This window comes from Equus caballus, chromosome 10 (genome assembly GCF_041296265.1).
Source record: "Equus caballus isolate H_3958 breed thoroughbred chromosome 10, TB-T2T, whole genome shotgun sequence".
Taxonomy (NCBI): Eukaryota; Metazoa; Chordata; class Mammalia; order Perissodactyla; family Equidae; genus Equus; species Equus caballus.
This window is the reverse complement of record NC_091693.1, coordinates 84975459-84989188: the sequence shown is the minus strand read 5'-3', so window position 1 is coordinate 84989188 and position 13730 is coordinate 84975459. Positions and strand designations below refer to the sequence as shown.

General features: G+C 41.0%; 1 long non-coding RNA gene across 1 annotated transcript in view; it reads right to left on the bottom strand.

The window, feature by feature from the left end:
• The window catches only part of LOC138915851 (uncharacterized), a 37816-nt gene extending 24301 nt beyond the window's left edge, over positions 1-13515 (bottom strand). The window contains exon 1 of the long non-coding RNA XR_011422215.1: positions 13259-13515. This is a non-coding gene — a long non-coding RNA (uncharacterized lncRNA). The remainder of the gene's footprint in view (positions 1-13258) is intronic.
• Between the last annotated feature and the right edge of the window lie 215 nt (positions 13516-13730).

Genomic DNA, 13730 nt, shown 5'->3' with positions numbered 1-13730 from the left:
GACACCATTTTGGAAAAGAGCAGTGAGGGGGAGCTAATCTAAAATACAAAATACTCAGTCATCCATGGGAAATGAGTTACCTGCAGAGGCTCTAAGTCATTGGATTACACTGCATTTACTGGATATACCTAAAACACAATGTTCCCACTACCCAGGGGAGCTTGTAAGGAAGATCAGATTTTTTTCAAGATGAAAAGTATCTACATTTTCTTTGCTTACCCAGTTGTAATGTGAGTAATTTTTTCAATGCAATGGCACCAGCTTAAGTGGAAAGGGAAAGAATTGAAGTGGTGCCACTGAGGGCCTGGATACAGCACTTGAAGCCATCAGGAATCCAGGCATCTACTAGCCTCTCTCTCCCTCTGTCCCTCCCCCACCCCCAACTCTATGTGCACACAGCTACATGTGTGGGGCCAGCCGAGACGAGTATCTTTCAATGTCAATCCTAATCCTAAATTCACTGGGTAGTGGGTCAGGGTCACAGAAAACAAATATGGCTACTGGAAGGCATCCATGGTGGCAGGGGCTTGGTTATCACAGAATAATATTACCGTGGTCGTCTGCTAGTCCTTATCTTTTCTTTTTAACTTAACATTAATATTTTTCCATATTATTAACTATTTCATGAAAACATTTTATATGTCTGCCTAATAGTCCATTCTCCTCTTGCTGGTTATTTTATTTTTATCCCAAAGCTTTTTAGTATTCTATAAATAATGCTATGTTGAACATGCTTATTCTTAAGTTTTTGTGCCCATATTTGATTATTTCCTTAGCACAGTTTTGTAGAAATGGAAATGTTGATTGCTAAGGATCTGGAATTTCTAGTTGTGTCTAATAGTGAAAATTTTTATACTCATCGTGTTTATAAAGTATCACATAAATAATTCTAGTAATCCTTGAAACAAAAACATCCAAAAAGGTCATTCTCTCACATACAGTAAAATTACTACATTAGTTAGGGTTTATAATTTAGTGCAAATTGATGTAGTTTTCTGTTTTAAATGTAATATTTTAGATTTGTAGCTGTCTTTTGGTCGCATAGAGTTCTTTCAAGCATTACAAGTGTCAAAAGTTGGGGGGGCTGGCCCCTGGCCTAGTGGTTGATTTCACATGCTCCACTTTGGCTGTTCAGGGTTTCGCTGGTTGGGATCCTGGGCGTGGACATGGCCCCGCTCATTAGACCATGTTGAGGTGGCGTCCCGCATACCACAACTAGAAGGACCCACAACTAAAATATACTACTATGTACTGGGGGGATTTGGAGAGAAAAAGCAGAAAAAAAAAGTTGGTACTTTTTAAACTCTTATAGAAAATTCTTTTCATTTCTAGACTTCACTATAAATATCTGCAAATACAATGCCACACTAGTCAGGTCTGTGAAGATGCTCAGCTTTGCTCCAGCATCCCCTGGAGTAAGGCATCACCTTGCTTGATCATGAAGGAGTTTACAGCATCTAAGAGAATAAAAGATACACACACTTGAAAACGTAAATACTTCAAGATATTTCACAAGGCGTATGTCACAAGGTGTATGTCACAAGGCATATATGAGCCCAAAGTGAGCACTAAGCGAGTTCAGGAGAGAGGGAGCGCTGCCCCACCGATGGAGGATGTTTGAATGCACCACTTCCCTAACACCTTCTCTCCCGACTAGACAGGCATCCTGCCTTGTTCATCTGCTTATGCTACATCTAGAGTGGGAATTCAATGTGTGTTTGTTGAGTTGTTTGGTGGACCAATAGCTACATTGATGAGGGGATGGTATTGATTGGTGAGCACTGGGTAGTGCCCCATAAGGAGCCGGGAAACAACTGATAACTCACAGTCAGAGGTAGAGAGGAAACCTGGAGGAGAACAGGATGAGGATGCCAAATCTTCCAAACTGTTCCTCTGATCTCCTTGGAAGGAGCCAACTATGCTACTAATAGGACTGATAGACGCTAATTTTCTCTGTAGCTCCTGTAGATCCACCATCTTGCTAAGATTTACATTTTGTGTTTGTTCATTTATAGGAGTGGTGAAGTGGCCAGACTCCGGATTCAGTGGTGTAATTTTTCAAACTCTAACGCTCTAAACTTCATCTGTAAAATGGAGATAATAATAACACCAACCTCACAGTGATCTGAGGACGAGTGAGAGAAGTACGCAAGGTGCTCAGCCTCATGCCAAGCCCATAGAAAGCCACCTGTAAAGCGCCAGCCTCCATCGTGTCGAGAATGAACGTGGTTTTTGCTCTGCCACTTTTCACACATTCAAAGTTTGTAAAATACTTTCAGCTTTTTTTCAGGTCAAAATCCCATGCTCACTCAGCTGAGGGAGGTTGAATTAAAATGGAAATGGCATTTGACCAATGTGTTTATTGTCTAAAAGTCATGAAATGCTGAAAAGTATTTTTAAAAATCTAGGAATTGTTTCTGACTAGAGTCAGAAATTCTCCCAAGGTTTTATGAAAACCTCTAGAAAAAGTAAGTATGTAGGAAGTATTGCCTGCCTCTGGACCTGTTCAGGAACATGCATGCCCTTTCTGATGCCATTATTTGCTTGGACACATAGTATAATCTAACCTCTTTTTTAAAATTAAAAGGTAAACCTTCACTGTGCCATATTTTAACCAATAACACTTTGGACATTCCAGGGAACGTCTACATCAATTTCTTTCTTAATAAATCTGGGCTTTTTAAGCTAACAGCTGTGGCTCTTCTCCTGTTAGTAGCACCGCATGGAAAAATCTGCTAAGAGAGTGGGGTTGTTCAGATTTGTTGATCTCTACTCAGCCTTTGAGGCTGGTATCAAGTATGAATAAAACTCTTTGAATTCAAAATAGAACCCTGGCTATTTATTGATTTTAATAGAGAACTAGTTCCTTATCAGTACAAGTGTCAGGGCCTGTGGGAACATTCTTCGTGTGGGTCTGATAACAATATTTACTGGGAGTATAAGGGGCTGGCTCTGGCCCCTGGACCCAAGGGATGTGAGATTACTTTCAGATGAGCTAAATGCATAAAGAATAAAACGATCAGTGTTCCTCTATGTGCAGGCAACATGATTCATTGTCACACAACAGTAATTATCTTAACAGAGCCTGGCCCCGCTATTTTTAGTACTATTAGAAATAAGAGCCAAAAGCTCAATGTTTCCCAAGCAAAAGCTATAATTTTTGGAAAATGACTTTTAACGTTTTGAGAATATAACTCATTCGGTTAACTAAAAGTACATTTTACAAGTACCAAAAGTATCTAATAAGAAGTTATATTAGTAAAAATTTAGCCTTCTGAAAGTACTTTGTTCGGGATATTTTTAATGGCATGTGAGAGACTTGTTCACACTGATTTTGAACTTTTTAAAAGATAAAAATCATGGACGTCCTCTGGGACGGTGTTTCTCAGTGTTGGGTTATGTGTAGGCCCCTTTTTAAAATGTTTAAAGTATGTTATACTTGATACATACAAAATAATGTATAAAACTTATAAGGTCTGAAATATAATTTTTTAAAAAGTGAAATCACCACCTAACTTAAGAGCTGGGACACGGCCACACAATGATGGTGCCCACCTGTGGCCTCACCTCCTTCTACCTCGTGCCCCCGAAGAGTCTACTAGCTAGTTTTGAATTTAGTTTTCTCTTAGGGTTTCAAAAATTTTTCACATATGAATCCGTCCCTAAATGATATATCGTTTACATTTGCTTTATGAAAATTGTTTCATGCACTATATAATAGTCTACTGCTTGCTTTTTTGACTCAACTTTGTTTCTATGATTCGTCCCTGTTGTTTCTTATGGCCATAATTCATTTGTTTAAACTGCTCTGTAATATTCCATTGTGTGAATACACTTCAATATATTGAGCTATTCTTCTGCTGACAGACATTTTGGTTATTTCCAGTTTTTTTCCTATTACAATGCTGCTGTCAGCATTCTTTAAGAATGTAAGATGTTTTTTCTGGAACACTGTCAATAGTGGTTTTGGATTTTAACCATTCTAATAGATATATAGTGGTATCTTATTATTTTCTTTAAATTTGCAATTCCCCATTGACAGAGGATATTGAGCTTATTTTAATAACATCTTTCCATAACATGCATAACATATCCTCCTATGCTTATTTGCCATCTCTATATCTTCTTTGGTGAAGTGTCTGTTCATCTTTTTTGCCCATTTTTCAATTGGGTTGTTTGTTTTCTTATTGTCGAGATTTAAGAGTTCTTTTTTTATGTTTTTGATATGTCTTTTATCAGTTATGTGTGTTGCAAAAATTTTCTCTCAGTCTGTACCGTTTCTTCTCCTCCTCTTAGCAGTGTTTATCACAGAGCAGAAGTTTTTAATTTTAATGAAGTCTGACATTTTTTTCTTTCATGGATTGTGCTTTAGGTGTTGTATCTAAAACTTCATTGTCAAATCCAAGATCATTTAGAGTATCTCCAATGTTACCTTTCAGAAGTTTTATAGCTTTGTAATTTACATTTAGATCTATGATCCATTTGAGTTAATTTTTGTGAAAAGTCTAGATTCATTCTTTTGCCTGTGGATGTCCAGTTATTCCAGCACCATTTATTGAAAAGATTGTCTTTTCTCCATTGAATTTGCTCCTTTGGCAAAGATCAGTTGACTGTATTTATGTGGGTCCATTCCTGTGCTCTCCATCCTGTTCCATTGATCCATTTGTCTATTATTTGGCCAATGCCACATTTTGTTGAATACTGTAGCTTTATAACAAGTTTTCAAGTCAGGTAGCATCAGTCTTCTGTGTTTGTTCTTCAATATCGTGTTGGCTATTCTGGTCTTTTGCCTTTCTGGATAAACTTTAGAATTAGTTTGTCAATGTCCACAAAATAACTTGGGATTTTGATTTGAATTGCATTGAACATATAGATCAATTTGGGAAGAACTGAGACCTTAATAATATCGAGCCTTCCTATCCATGAACATGGAATATCTCTCCATTTATTTAGATCTTTGATTTCTTTCATCCGAGTCCTCATGGTTAAGATTTTACTACAAATTCAATTTTTTTGATAGACATAGTTTATCTACTTTTTCTTGAATAATATTTGATAGTTTCTGTATTTCAAGTGATTTATTCATTTCATAGAAGTTGCCAAGTTTATTGGCATAAGATTCTTCATAATATTCCCTTGTTCTCCGTTTAGTATGCACAGAATGGTAGTCATGTCACCTCTCTCATTCCTGATGTTGGATATTTGTGTCTTTTCTCTCTCTCTCTCTTTTCTAATTAATCGATCTAGAGATACATCAGTTTTATTAATCTCTTCAGCGTACCAATTTTATGCTGCATTCATTTTCTATATTACTTTTCTGTCTTCTATTTCACTTTTTCTGCTCTGATTGTTACTATTTCCTTTCTTCTGTTTAATTTGCGTTCAATTTGCTCTTTTTTCTAGTTTCTTAAGGTGAAAGTTGAGTTCGTGGTTTTGAACAACAGCAATTCTTACCATCCTAGTGGGTGAGAAGTGTTGTCTCATTGTGGCTTTTGTGTGTGTGTGTTTTAAAGGTATGCTTTTTAGTGAGGAAGTTTGGCCCTGAACTAACATCTATTGCCAATCTTCCTCTTTTTTTTTTCTCCCTAAAGCCACAGTACATACTTGTACATCCTAGTTGTAAGTCCTTCTACTTCTGCTATGTGAGATGCCACCACAGCATGGCTTGATGAGCGATGTGTAGGTCTGTGCCCAGGATATGAACCAGTGAATCCTGGACCACCAAAGTGGAGCATGCAAACTTAACTACTACACCACCAGGCTGGGGCCTCGTTGTGATTTTGATTTGCATTTTTCTAATGACTAATGACATTGAGTCTTTTCACGGGATTACTGGCCATTTGTATGTCTTTTTTGGAGAAATGTCTGTTCAATCCCCTTGTTCATTTTTAAATTAGGTTATTTGTCTTTTTGTTATCAAGTTGTAAAAGTTCTTTGTATATTTCGGATACTGAGGCTTTATCAGGTATATGATTTGCAAATATTTTCTCCCATTCAGTGGGTCATTTTTTACTTTCTTGATGATATCCTTTGATGCACAAAAGTTTTTAATTTTTTTTTTTTTTGAGGAAGATTAGCCCTGAGCTAACATTCACTGTCAATCCTTCTCTTTTTGCTAAGGAAGACTGGCCCTGAGCTAACATTCATGGTCATCTTCCTCTACTTTATATGTGGGACATCTGCCACAGCATGGCTTGAGTAGCGGTGCCAAGGTCCACGCCTGGGATCCGAACCAGCGAATCCCAGGCCACCAAAGCAGAATGCATGCACTTAATTGCTGCAGCATTGGGCCAGCCCTAAAAGTTTTTAATTTTGATAAGGCCCAATTTATTTCTTCTAATTTTGAAAACTGTTTCAGTTTTTTCCATGCTCTGGACTCATTTATGTAGCAAGAAAATAAACTATTTGTTAAACTTATAAGACATAACAGATGAGACTTTCAACCCTCAAATCTTTATAAAAATATTTTCAGTTTCTTTTATGCTGATTATTTGTTGAGGTTTTCCTAAAAAAAATCTGGTTTTGAGTTCATTTTGATGATTTTTTTCAGAACATTTTTTATCTTACAGACTTTCTAATTTAATCAGTGTCTGAACTCCTGGACCTGGAATGGTTTCTTTGTGGAATCAACCATTCCATATTTATTTATTAATTTTGCTATTCAAGTTTTCTAATCAATGTTTTCTTATTCTACCAAAACCTGTTAATGAGATCTTGTGTTTCTGCCAAGCATCCTACAAACAATATATATTTTCATTTGGATTTTTAAAACAATCTGAAAATCTTTGCTTTATCCTATACCTTTCAGGATACTGTTGTCATATGAGATCTAACTTCAATCCTTGTGTTGCATACTTCCTATTTTTCTATACTGACTTGCAGTTTCCTTTGCTTTCTGCCTTTGCCGTATGGACTAGATTTTATCTAAATTTCACTTTCTGCACTGATGTGCTTTACTTCTCAGCAAGTTTTCATACTTTTCTCACTCTCTCCTTGGAACTCTTGCTTCCTTCGGCATCCGTGAAGCTACATAGCTCCTGATTTTTTGCCTTCCTTATGGCACTTTTTTCTCAATTATGAGAGTTGGCTCCTCCTTCTCTTCCCTTCCCTTACATGTTGATATTCTTCAGAGCTCCCTTTTTCTTCCTAACTCACTTACCCTGGGTCATGTCAATCCACTTCCTTGGATTTAATTCTCATCCATATGCTAGCAATTCCCCGTTCTTTAGACTTATCCTAGATGTCTCTCCTGAACCCAAGCCCAGAGATGTATAACTAACTCCAGCTGTCTCCATTTGAATGTCCCACAGACACATTCAACACAATATGGTCAAAATGACACTCATCTCTTCCCCAGGAAACCTGCTCTGCCAGAATGTTCCCCCCAGAAAATGATGGAACTATCCACCTCAATTCTAAAGCCAGAAAAACACAGGAACATCTTTAACTCTCCCCTTTCCCTCAGCTCCTTTCTCCCTCATCCACATTTTCGTTATTCTTGCTTCTGTGTTCTACCTAACTGTGGAATTCATCTCCCTACCTCCATGGCCCCTGCCCCAGTCTAAGTTACCACCAGCTCTCACCTAGATCCTGCAAAACTAATCCTGTGTGGTCTTCTTCAATTCATCCTCCCTCCCACAACCAGGAGAATCTTTTTTTTTAGATTGGCACCTCAGCTAACATCTGTTGTCAATCTTCTTTTTTTTCCCTTCTTCTTCTTCCCAAAGCCTCCCACCCAATACATAGTTGTATATTCTAGTTGTGAGTGCCTCTGGTTGTGGCATGTGGGATGCCACCTCAGCATGGCCTGACGAGTGGTGTTATGTTGGCACCCAGTATCTGAACCAGCAAAACCCTGGGCCACCGAAATAGAGTGTGTGATCTTAACCACTCAGCCACAGGGCTGGGCCCAGAAAAATCTTTTAAAATAAAAATCTGTCTGTGTTACACCCACTTAAAACTCTTCAGTGGCTTTCCACTACATTTAAATAAATCTTGGAAGACCCTCCTTGGTCTTGGCCCCATTTACCTCTGCAGTCTCTTTTTTAAAAAATTTTTTATTATTTTTTTAAGTGCAGTAATGTTGGATTATAACATTATATAGCTTTCAGATGTACATCATATATATTTCAAATTCTGTGTAGTTTATATCATATTCACCACCCAAAAACTAATTATAGTCCATCCCCTCACATGTGAGCCTAATCACCCCTTTGGCCGTCCCCCCCTTCCCCCATGGTAACCACCAATCCAATCTCCATTGCTATGTGTTTGTTTGTCATTCTTTTTATCTTCTACTTATGAGTGAGATCATACGGTATTTGGCTTTCTCCCTCTGAGGCACTCTCCATGTCTCACTATATTCTTCAGCCATAACTACGTTATGTTTACTTCAGTCCTTTGGACATGCTATGTACCCTGCAGTAGACACTATAAATGATCCCCAGTAGCCATTCTCTCCTTCTTTTTAGTAACAGAACTCATCCTACTCTCCTCCAGATTTAGTAGGGCACAGGACCACCCAGCTAGTTACTTCTCTTCCCAGTCTCCCATGCTCCCTGGTGTGACCTTGGGACCAGATTCTCATGAATGGAACATGAGGAGGAGTGATGTGCACAACTTTAACTTCACTTCCCTCCAAGTAAACTGATTGCCCTTTGTCTCTCCCCTAGGGCTGGGATGCAGATGTGGAGCTGGTGAACCACCTCTAACCACGCGGATGAGGAAACACACTGGGGGGATGGGAGGGCCATAAAATGGAAGGGACCGGTGACCCTGAAGGACCATGTGGTATACAGATAGTCTGTTCTTGATTAGAACAGTTTAGAGTATCAGTCAGGATAGTTTGGGTTCTGCTGCAGTAACAAACAACCCTGAAAGCTTAGCGGCTTAAACAACAAAGATTTATTTTTCACTCATGCTGTATGTCTGTCACAGGTCAGTAGAGTGGCCCTACGCAGGTAGTCACTCAGGAATCCAGCCTAGCAGAGGGCTTCTCCTATGTATGTGCTTTAATGAGCACACAGGAGAGAAAGGGAGTGGGCAAACTACGCTCTGTCTCTTAGGATTTCAGCAAGAAGCCCACTTCATCACTCCTCCCGTGGCACAAGTCACAGAGTCTCACTTCATTCCAAGAGGGTTAAGGACAGGTAATCCCATTATGTCCCCAGAAGGAAGAGAAAATCAAAATATTTGTGGCCACTCCTGATGACTCCCTCAGCTTCTGCCTTCATACGTCTTAGCCTGTGCTCCCCCAAAAGAGGTAACCACTGTTCCTCTTGCCCAAATGTTTGTAGGACTTTTTTCTTTATGTTTCAAAAGTTATTTTTCAAAAATTTCACAAGACTCTATCTTCTCCTTAATTCTTCCTGCAATCATTACCCTTGGGAATCCTAAATTAACTATTTCTTTTGCAAAATGATTCCCAAATATTTATCTAAACATCTAAACTCTCTCCAAAGCTCCATCACTCCGTTTCCAACAGCGCACTACCTGCCAATCTTGATAAGCTAAAAACAGTTAAGTGTATAACTTTTATTCCTCCCTGAAATCTGATTCTTCCACTGAGTTTCTTTCTTTATTGTTTGTTTGTTTTGTTTCTCTCGGTGTCCCCAGGCTCTAGAAGAGTACCTGGCATGAGAAGTGACACTATATACTCTGAATGAATGAATGAACACTATCAAGATTTGCCAATGGCTTCCACAGCTGGAATCTTCTCTGACTCCATGCCCTCCTTACTAGTCTGCATCACAGCCTTTCTACTTGCCACTGTGGCTATTCAGGGGCTCATTACTTATCAACCAGGTCATTACAGTTGCTTTCTTACAGATACCCCCATCAACAAATTTTCTTTCTCCCATACATTTCTGTACCACTTCGATTTGAATGTCCTTGGAACAGATGACTCATTCTGTTACTTATTCTACAACACCCTAAGGAGCAGGTACCGTGGGCAAACACTGCGCCACATTCTGAAGATGAACACAAATAAGGCAGAGTCTCCACGCTTGAGCAGCTCACGCTCCAGTGGAAGAGAGAGATGTGTCCAGAGATACAGAGCAGGGAAAGCAGCGCCAGAACAGAGGCTCGCAGATGGGGACCAACAGATGTGACAGATGCTGAATCAGCCAAGGAGTCACACAAGAGAGGACATTTACCCCATGTCCTGGTAATTAGACATTTTCCAGGATTGGCATGAAATGGAGGAGGAACTGTTCATCTTCTGAGGCAGGAGGGGAAAAGGAAAGAATGGGTGCTAACGGAGTTTAGAAGAAAATTGGTGGCAATTGTAGCTGAGGACCCCCGTTTTCTCTCTGACATGTAAGAAGGAAGTCACCGTTTGTGTAGTCTTCTTGACAGGCCTGGATGTGCAGCTAGCTGGCAAGGATGGCTTCTGGCTCTCCACACCTGCCGGAAACATTTAGCTCTATCCATGGCATTCAGTTTAATCCTACAAAGAGGTACTAATGTACTGGGGTCAGTGTTTGGCTATGTCAGGAAGCTGCTGTTCCCTGTTTTTGCTTGCACAATTCCACCTTCTAGCTGCAGCTGGCCTCACTAGAATGCTTGGACGTACACTGCTTTCCAGGGGAGAGGGTCTGACGTCAAATGCACTGCCGCATGGATTGTGAAAATTCACAGCAGACCCATTGCTTGGAAGCCGTAGTACTATTTATTTACATAAATCAGGCTTTTTTTGAGAGAGAAAATAGGAGGTTTTTTTTGGGGGGGGGGGTGGGGTGGAATTCCAAGGGCTAAACCTTGAATATTGAGCCAAAGCCTGGAAAATTAAAGGCACAGATTTTGAAAATAAGACACAGAGAAGCAAAAGATAGCAGTTTGGCCACAAGGCACCCCACCCTCCACACCACCCCCATCCCCTCTCCCCGCACCACACACACACACACACACACACACACACACGCCATCAAAAGGAATATAGTCTGACCAGCAGGCAGGAAGGCGTGGAGGTTTGTAATTCACTTTAAGTGCCTCTTTGAGCAAGGCTCTTGGAGAATAAAAGAAAATTCCCTTTTGACAAAAGATCGTACAGTCTGATGAGGGCAAGGGACAAACTCTCTCAACAGAGACACGTGAGGAGTGTCTTCGCCTTCTTACTGACCCAGACTTTGCTAAGATTCCTGGCTCTGTGCCTGGGCTTCCAGAGAGCAGACGGCCTCTGATAAGATCTTCCAGAAACATTCACAGACCTTTCCCTGAAGCATTTCCAGGAGGACAAGAAATGTCACTTTATGGACAGCCCAGGATGCCGAGAACACCTAAATAAGCTTGCCAAACACCAGCAGAAATCAGGAAATGGAAGAAGCAGAATTTCTCCCATTATTTGAGAAATACTTAGAAAAGGGAAATGGAGGCTTTTCAAAGAGAAAACCTAAGCCTTTAACAGTTCTCCAAGGCACACAAAGAAAAGACTTTACAGCAAAATAATAATTATTAGGAAAATTAATTAAATTCCCTTTGCAATAAGAAGCACACCACTCTTACTTTATACTAAGAACTACAAAAGATTACCTTGAAATCTCCTTGAAATAGATCTAGAATTGCTTTATGGTAAAGAATATCCAAAAGGCAGAGAGTTCTCTTTCTTTATCTTTTCCTATTTCTTTTTAACTTTTCTGTGGGCAAATTTGTGAGAAGATGAATGCCATGAAACTAGCTTTTTCTTTTCAAAAGATAAATCCTTCCTCCTTTTTATTTTTATTTATTTATTTATTTATTTGCATCATAGAACTTCAGCATCGCTCAAAAGGATATGGGCATGTCAAGTGACCTTTAAAAAATCCTTTTGATAGAAAGAAAGGAAAATAATCTCTACAGACGGGAAAACATCACTATTCCTTTAACCCTCATAATTACTGGAACTGAGAGAAGAGCTTAGAGTATTGTTAAAATTCCCCCAAGGAAATGTCAGACTCGCATCACCAGAGACGGCTTTTAATCAACCCGAGGACTCCAAGGGAAGGAGGAACAGGAGGAATTTCATAAGCTGTTCCAGTTCCTTGAAATTTTGTTAGGCAGACAGAGCCAGTTCTGAACATGCGTGCTGTGGGTACAGCTCACGCCCAGATCCCGTCATCTGGCTGCAGCCCCCGTCGCCCAGCTGCCGTGACGTAGGCTTCTTGTGGTTCACACCTGTCCCCTTTGCTAGCACAGCACCCTCAGCTAAATGGGAGTCTCCTGGTCTGGAAGGTTATGCCCTACCCCAGGGTTGGAGGATGGAACAGCTGGCAACCAATGACTGCCTTGTACATAGACCACCATGCACATCTTGTACTTCGGTACAAGATGCTGGCCTCTGCTTCAGGGTCAGACTAACTCCAGGGGCAGTTGTGGCCCAGAGCATCCCTGGGGGGCAGGCTGAAGCCAGGGAACAGCAGAATTTATTTTTGCTTAGCTCTCTTCTCCTGTCAGATCTTGCTTTCCCAACCCTCTTTCCCCCCAGAGCAATCCCTCAACAAACCTCTTCCACCAGAACCCCTGTCTCAGGCTCTGCTTCTGAGGAAGTCAGCCTAAGACAGTCCACCAAGTAAAATCTGAGACCTTCACACCGTGTCTACAATCCTCTTTCTGCTGCCTTTCCTCTGCGACAGCCTATATTCACATTTTCTGTCTGTCTTTTTTTTTTTTTTAATCAAAACCTTCCCTCAGAAAAGGATCTGACAGCTTCAGCTTCGTACACATTTAGGATGTATTAGGTTTAAGGGTCTCTCTCTCCTGGGATATTTGCATTTTAACGCGACACAAAGACCATGACTGGATTCACTGTGAGCGGCTGAAGAATTTGGAGGGGGTGGAACTAACTTTTCAGCACCTAAGCCAGCACATCACAGGTCAGCGCATACTCCATCTGAACACGACTTTCGCCTTAATTAGAAAGTGCTGGTGTCATTTGTTTTCGCAAAATTATAACCCCTGACGTTGCCACTAGTCCTGGAAGGGGCCCTTCTCGGGAAGCTTCCTCCCTTCCCGGGAATGCGTGGAGGGGGTTCTGGGGGCAGAGCTGAGCATCTCTCTCTTACCCTGCTCCTACATCTCACAGCCTCCTTCTCTTCCCAGAATCGCGGACAATTAGACCCGCTGGTTCACCACTTCCCTGTGTTCAGGCATCTTTGAAAAGCATCACTTACTTTATCTCCATTTTCGAGGGAGTCACAAGATCATTAATATACGAAATCTGAGAAATATAGAAGTAAAGAATCCTATTTAACTCATTAAGCCGAAATTTTCCTAAACTTACCCATAGAATCCTATGTGTAGGGCTCATGGCTTAGGAAACACCCAACCGATCCAAATTCCTCATTCTCACATGAGAACTGGAGGCCTCCAGAGTTCAGCTTCTCTGATTTGCCAGCTGCCTGCGTGACAAGCGCCCCCAGCCCCGCAGTGACGCAGCGCATCCTAGAGGCAGCGCCGCGCGTCCACGCGGACAACGTGCCTCGCGCAGCCGCCGGTCGCTGCACGCTTTTGCCCTCGACGTAGGGTGGCAGCAGTTCCGCACTCGTGGGGTGATTTTACAGGGTTAACAATTCAGTGTTTGAAATGTGCGCTTCAGACCTCCTGTTGTCTTTGCATAAATAGACAAAATTGTCCCCAGACGCAAGGGGACTCACCCAGTGACCTGTTGGTGTCGGGGGTGTGTCTGTGGCGCTGCAGTGCGCGCTCGGGGGTCTGGGTTTGTGGGATCCCGCCTGTCTGAATTCACCGTAAGG